The sequence below is a fragment of the Chlorocebus sabaeus genome, chromosome 8 (genome assembly GCF_047675955.1).
Source record: "Chlorocebus sabaeus isolate Y175 chromosome 8, mChlSab1.0.hap1, whole genome shotgun sequence".
NCBI classification, from domain to species: Eukaryota; Metazoa; Chordata; class Mammalia; order Primates; family Cercopithecidae; genus Chlorocebus; species Chlorocebus sabaeus.
The window spans coordinates 15,664,718-15,671,625 of NC_132911.1; the positions used below are offsets into that span (position 1 = coordinate 15,664,718).

General features: G+C 35.0%; 1 protein-coding gene across 3 annotated transcripts in view; it reads right to left on the reverse strand.

Annotated features, from left to right (window-relative positions):
* Window positions 1-3,715, reverse strand: part of MSR1 (macrophage scavenger receptor 1) — an 83,702-nt gene extending 79,987 nt beyond the window's left edge. Inside the window, exon 1 of one of the 3 annotated variants that reach the window (XM_073017955.1) lies at window positions 3,508-3,715. The gene's annotated coding sequence lies outside the window, so the exon portion shown is untranslated. The remainder of the gene's footprint in view (window positions 1-3,507) is intronic. The other 2 variants (XM_007961718.3, XM_007961721.3) reach the window with 2 other exon arrangements.
* Between the last annotated feature and the right edge of the window lie 3,193 nt (window positions 3,716-6,908).

Here is a 6,908-nt window from a genome sequence, read left to right on the forward strand (position 1 = left end):
ATGCATGAGCCTTCATTAGCAGGCAGTGAACGACTCACACTGTTCAAGTGTGCCTTTTAATATCAGTTCCAAAGTTAGGAAAAACAGTAGCTTCACATAAAGTGACTTTTCCTATTAAATGTCAATGTACTGATAAAGGATTGTGAAATCCTTTGCGTTTGTGTAATCTATTAAAAGCACGTGCTCACGAGAAGTGAAACACGTTTCTGTAATATCAGCTTTTTATCAAGTGGATGAAAAGTTTACAGGAAATTCATAATGAAAGAATTTCAAGGTTAATTTGTTTGGAACCATACACTTACTTTTTCTTGTTTTTCTTATAAAACATTATCATAATATTATAGATATGTTAGGATACAATTTCTGTCACCTCATCACCCTAATAAAGGAAAAAAAAACCCTTAATTTTTTAAATGAAACTGAAGTCTTTGGATATATGTACACATGTAACATAGTTCATGTTGTCATGCAAATATCATTTGGTATTATGCATTTTCCTTAAAATCATCACATTATTTTAATATTTCAAATGAATTTTTCAAACTTGAAATTTTTTTTTATTATTCTTTACGTTCTGGGATACACGTGCAGATTGTGCAGGTTTGCTACACTGGTATACATGTGCCATGGTGGTTTGCTGCACCCATCAGCCCATCATCCAGGTTTTAAGCCCTGCATGCATTCGGTATTTGTCCTAATGCTATCTCTCCCCTCACCTCCCACCCAATGACAGGCCCCGGTGTGTGATGCTCCCCTCCCTGTGTCCATGTGTTCTCATTGTTCAACTCTCACTTATGAGTGAGAACATGCAGTGTTTGTTTTTCTGTTCCTGTGTTAGTTTGCTGAGAATGATGGTTTCCGGCTTCATCCATGTCCCTGCAAAGAACATGAGCTCATCCTTTTTTATGGCTGCATAGTATTCCATGATGTATATGTGCCACATTTTCTTTATTCAGTCTATCACTGAGGGACATTTGGGCTGGTTCCAAGTCTTTGCTACATAGTAATTCAACATATATATATGTGTGTGTGTGTGTGTGTATATGTATGTGTATATATATAATCTTATTGATATAGTCATTTTTCTAAAATATAGTTTTTTTCTTTTAAACTTTTTTTTCCTTTTGTCAGGCGGCAATGCTTCACTGATACAAATAATGATGTTATAAATATTTCCTTTTTTTTTTTTCAGATGGATTCTCGCTTTGTCACCCAGACTAGAGTTTAATGGTGCGATCTCAGCTCACTGAAACCCCTGTCTCCTGGGTTCAAGCGATTGTCCTGCCTCAGCCTCCCGAGTAGCTGGGATTATAGGCATTTGCCACCATGCCCAGCTGATTTTTATATTTTTCACCATGTTCATCAGGTGATCCACCCGCCTCGGCCTCCAAAAGTGCTGGGATTACAGGCGTGAGCCACCACACCTGGTCATTATTTTCATAATTTAGCTTTCTTCTTTTAAAACATTTCTTTAGGATAATTCACCATATGTGAAACTCAAAGGTGAAAGGAAAACTATTTTGAACTTCTTGGGCTCTACTGTCTTAGTGATCTTTAAAAAGATTGCATAAATTTATAAATATTCCAGACTTATATATGAATATGGCAGTTTCAAGCAAAATTCACTACCATTGAATAATAAAGCTTATTTTAGAATCATTTAGATTTTGATAAGCGTTAAATAATACTAAAAGTGGTTTTCATTTTTATTTTTTATTATTAATGTTAAGAGAGAGACTTCACTGTAATTGTTTGTCATATATTTTTCTTCTTGGGTTATTATCTATTCATATTCACTGCTTACACATCCCCACAGGTTGCTTTTAGCTATGCATGTGAATAAGTTCTTTATATTTAATACATATTTACCATCTGTCTTTTCATACTTGACATGTATTCATTTTTCCAAGATTTTTCCCTATTTAGTTTTTTCATCATATTCTTAAGGTCAACTTTATCTTCAAGATTTGGAATAAATAATAACCTTGTGATCCTCTTTATTACATAAAATAAAAACTTTGAGTTTTGTAACAGTAGTTGAATGTGTATATAACATGGAAATTAAGTTAAGATTATTTGTGAAACTAACAGTTTTATGCTTAAGGAACAGCTTAAGGAACCTGTCTGTAAGAAGGATTTTAGTAAGAAATGGAAATATTTATATTGCGCCTGAGGTCACTGATATTCATCCTTGGTAGCAAAGAAGAAAGAGCACCAACTTTTGAATCTGAAATCTAGATTTGAGTATTGACTGTGACATCATTTAGCTGTGTGACCTTAGGCAAATATTTTAACTTATTTGAACTGAAGTTTCTTTAGATATGTAAAATATGATCACAATATAAGTTTAAAGAATTATTGTGAGCATTAAAAATAATTTTTGTAAATTGCCTGATACACAAAAAACCATCAATATATGAATCACTGTTATTTTAAAATGCCGTTTTAAAAAAAAATGAGCTTTTCTTATTTTGTTCTCACAGTGTGTTCATGAGGTACACAGTAGTATTTTCTCCATTTTACAGCATAGGGAACTAAGACCTGAAATGTGTAAGTAACTAGTCAATGTTACGCGGCTAGTGAGCGGGGGAGCTGGCATTTAAACACAGGCAGTCTACTCCCAGAAGATCAGCTCTTACCCACTGCAGAAAACTGCTAATCACTGCATAAAACATTCATAATCTCAGTTCTATGGTTTTCCTATAACTATATTTACCTGGTCAATGCAAACGCCAACCTCCCATTGTATGCTGTGTGAATCTTACTTATTCTTCAAGATTAATAGGATTTCTAGCATCTCCATGAAGATTTATTTCTGATAGACTTTTTTCCCATAGAAGTAATTTTGGCCTCGCCTATATTTTCATAGTAATTATCTATAGCTCTTTCATATTACTTAAGGTGCTCAAATTACATTATGCCTAGTTGAGGATGTTTTAAATCATAAGATTCCTGAACACAAAAATAACTATATTTTATTTTTTGTATCCTTTCCCCACATCTAGTTCAATGAAGTGCATAAAGTAGATACCCAGCCAATATTTGCTATATAATCAAGGAAAGATAATAAAAGGCATTAGATTAAAGCAAAAAATGTTCCATGAAAAGTTATGAAAGGAGAATACCTGAAATATATCAAATTATACTTTGAATAAAGTCAATATTTTAAACAAAATATGCTTAATTATATGAAAAAAAACCCACCTTGCCTGTTCAAACTACAAAGCATTTAGTATATTTCATGTGTATTTGTGAACACATATGTTTTTCACTCACCGAAAATTTAGCAGAAATCTCTATTTTTTGATTATCTCAAAAAAAAAAAACCAAATTACTGCTGATAGAATAAAGCATTCTACTACAAATCATTCATCATATATATATATACACACACACACAGAAATATATCATATATCACACACACGCATGCATACACACATAGAGTAGACACATAACAATCAATAAAAACAATTCTGGAATAAAACATTAAAATAAGCCTTTTTTTACCTTTGGTCCTAAAGAAAGCAGCACTGATTTATCCACTTTTCTCTCTTTACAACTGAAACCTAAAATCTTTATCTCGTAGTATTTCAGCATCTGGTACATGAAGAAAGGAAATGACACATTCGTGTGTTGAAAATCTTTGTTAATGTGTTTCAATAGCACTCTCATCAATGCACAGGTTTGCAAAATCTAAATTTGTCAGATAACTCACTCTTCACCCCATTTAGGCCGCTTTAAAAAAAAAAAAAAAAAAAAGAGAAGTGAAAAGAAAAAGAAACAAGGGTTGTTGAAACAAGCACATAATTTATGGCAGATTGAGTTTTCTTTCTTTTTTTTTTTTTTTTTTTTTTTGGAGACGGAATCTTGCTCTGTCGCCAGGCTGGAGTGCAGTGGCTCGATCTCGGCTCAATGCAACCTCCGCCTCCCAGGTTCTACAGGCGTGTGCCACCACGCACAGCTAATTTTTCGTATTTTAGTAGAGATGGGGTTTAGCCATGTTGGTCAGGATGGTCTTGATCCTCTTACCTCGTGATCTACCCGCCTCAGCCTCCCAAAGTGCTAGGATTACAGGCGTGAGTCACTGCGCCCGGCCTGATCTTTCCTTTTTTATAAGTAATCCATGCCTTCTAAAACATTCATTAATTCTCATGATCTCCCCTTTCATGCCACTATAATGTTGAGTAAAGACTCCATGTTTGGCCGGGTGTGGTGGCTCACGCCTGTAATCCCAGCACTTTGGATGGCCGACATGGCTGGATCACTTGAGGTTAGGAGTTCTAGACCAGCCTGGCCAACACGGTGAAACCCATCTCTACTAAAAATACAAAAATTAGCCAGGCATGGTGGCATGCGCCTGTAATCCTAGCTACTCAGGAGGCTGAGGCCGAAGAATTGCTTGAACCCAGGAGGTGGAGGTTGCAGTGAACAGAGATCACACCACTGCACGCCAGCCTGGGCAACAGAGTCAGTGAGACTCCATCTCAAAAAAAAAAGAAACAAAAAGAAGAGTCCATGTCTAGTGATTCGGGTTTTTTTCTTAAATCCTTTTTCCTGTACCTTTATCCCTAGCCTCAAACACAAACACATGAAGAAAGAATATGATGTCTTTCTAAGTACAAGTAATAACCTAAAAACACTCACTTCTGTTCTCTCTATAATGATAACAGCATTAATTTTTAAAGCAGCAGACAAGTTGTTAATTTCCAGTAGTATAGCAGAGGGAAGGAATCTCAGGCATGGGATCAGATGAAAGGGATGTTCTTTCCCTTCTGCCACCCATCAGGGTTTTATACAATTCAACTCAGTTATTGACTCACATTCAAGAAGTTCAAGTATGACTCAGGTAAAAACGTCCAACACTATATTAATGAGTTAACTTTTACAACTGATAACTTCTGGGAGAAGGTGTTTAGTTTATATTCCATAGCCACTTCTTTGTTTCCAAACAGGAGAAATCATGCTTCCTACCAAAAGATGTCCCAAATTGCCGTGCCCATGGGCACCATCCTTCAGAAGACAATATGTCTGAAAGAAAGCATGCAGGAACAGGGCATGGCCTTTGAGAGATGCAAAGTAACGGTATTCTTCAGTCATTCTTAAGGTAACCACTAAAAGGCTAATAGTAGTAGTAAGACAGGCATCAAAGCAAGCTGCATAATTTCTAACCAGGCAGCTTTAAGACAAGAAGTGGGATCACAATTTGATCCAGCCTGGAGCAGCGTAAATGCTATTGGCTATTCCTCATCAAATTGTTACTGACACGAAACTGGAGACTACAAAACTCACACTCTTTCCTTTATAATTATTTGTATATGCTTCTTATCTTAAAATATAGTCCTTTTGGGTTTTTATTTTTTTGACAAAATCTGAAGTTTAAAATGTAGACATCCCTGACAATACTACATGATTAGAAAAGTCAGACTCAGGGAATAGCAAGCGAAGACACCAACTTTCCAGAATTCTATCCTAATGAGGTTTCTTTCTGTCAGTGTGCTTTATTTCTAATATATCTCTGTAATATTGTTTGGTATATATCCACAATGCTAATCACTTCCCTACGTGATGATTTCCACACTCTTCAGCCAATCTAATTTTTCATTAAAAATTTTCCCTTTCCATATGTCTAAATAGGTACTATATATTTTTATATAGTTTTACATATAACAATTATAGATTACATAACACAATATTATCTATTAGGTCTTACTCTATGTAAAAACACCTTTAGCAGGGAACCATGTAAGAAATGTTCAGTTCAAGCCAATGATTGATTGAGAACAGAGGTAATGTGTAAGGGGTTGGGACTTTGCATTCGTTCTTTCATTTGACTTCACAGCAACTTTGTCATATCACTTCCCTAATTGAGAAGTTAACATTTAGAGATGTTAAGTTTCTTGAGATCATAGACTTATGAGTCATTAGAGCTGGTATTTAAACCCAGTCTGATTACAAAATTTGGCAAAATATAGTTTTTTCTTAATCTGAAGTAGTATATGTATTATTAGGGGACTATAATATCTCCATAAAAACTGGTATACAGAAAACAAACCCAAATATGGGCAAATTCCAGATCATGCAGATAGTTACTTTATTAATAATTATTGTGATGGATCCCAATTACTGCATTTTTGTTGCTTATGGATATATGTGTCTAGAATGAGGTATATGTAAGATTATGTCCAGTGACCAAATAGAGATTCATAATCAAATAGACAAATGGCTCGAAAGAATTGATTCAGATGTCCTAGGGCTCATCGTGGTAGAGGTATACTGAACGCAAAAGAAGATTTAACATTCTATACTCATTGAGAGTTTTTTTTTTTTTTTTTTTTTTGAGATGGAGTCTTGCTTTGTCACCAAATTGTAGTGCAATGGTGGATCTCGGCTCACTGCAACCTCCGCCTCCAGGGTTCAAGTGATTCTCCTGCCTCTGCCTCCCAAGTAGCTGGGACTACAAGTGCGTGCCACCAAACCCAGCTAATTCTTGCATTTTTACTAGAGATGGAGTTTCACCATGTTTGCTAGGATGGTCTCGATCTCTTGACCTCGTGATCCGCCCGACTCGGCCTCCCAAAGTGCTGGGATTATAGGCGTGAGCCACCGCACCTGGCTAAGAGGTATTTTTGTATGTCTAAAGTTACAACAGGTTGTTAATCATAATATATAGTTAATATATTATGACTTATTTATTGTATGATATACATATGATAAAGTTTCAGAGATAAAATTTTTCATGTTCTTAATTCAAAGCAATAAGTAAATAGTGATTTAAATAAAGATTTTAATAATGTTGCAATGGACACATATTGCTTTGGGATTATAAAGCATTTACTGAATTATCAAAACATACTTTATTAAAATTGACATTGAAAAATTGCATATTGGCAGAGCTTTTTGTTTGATAA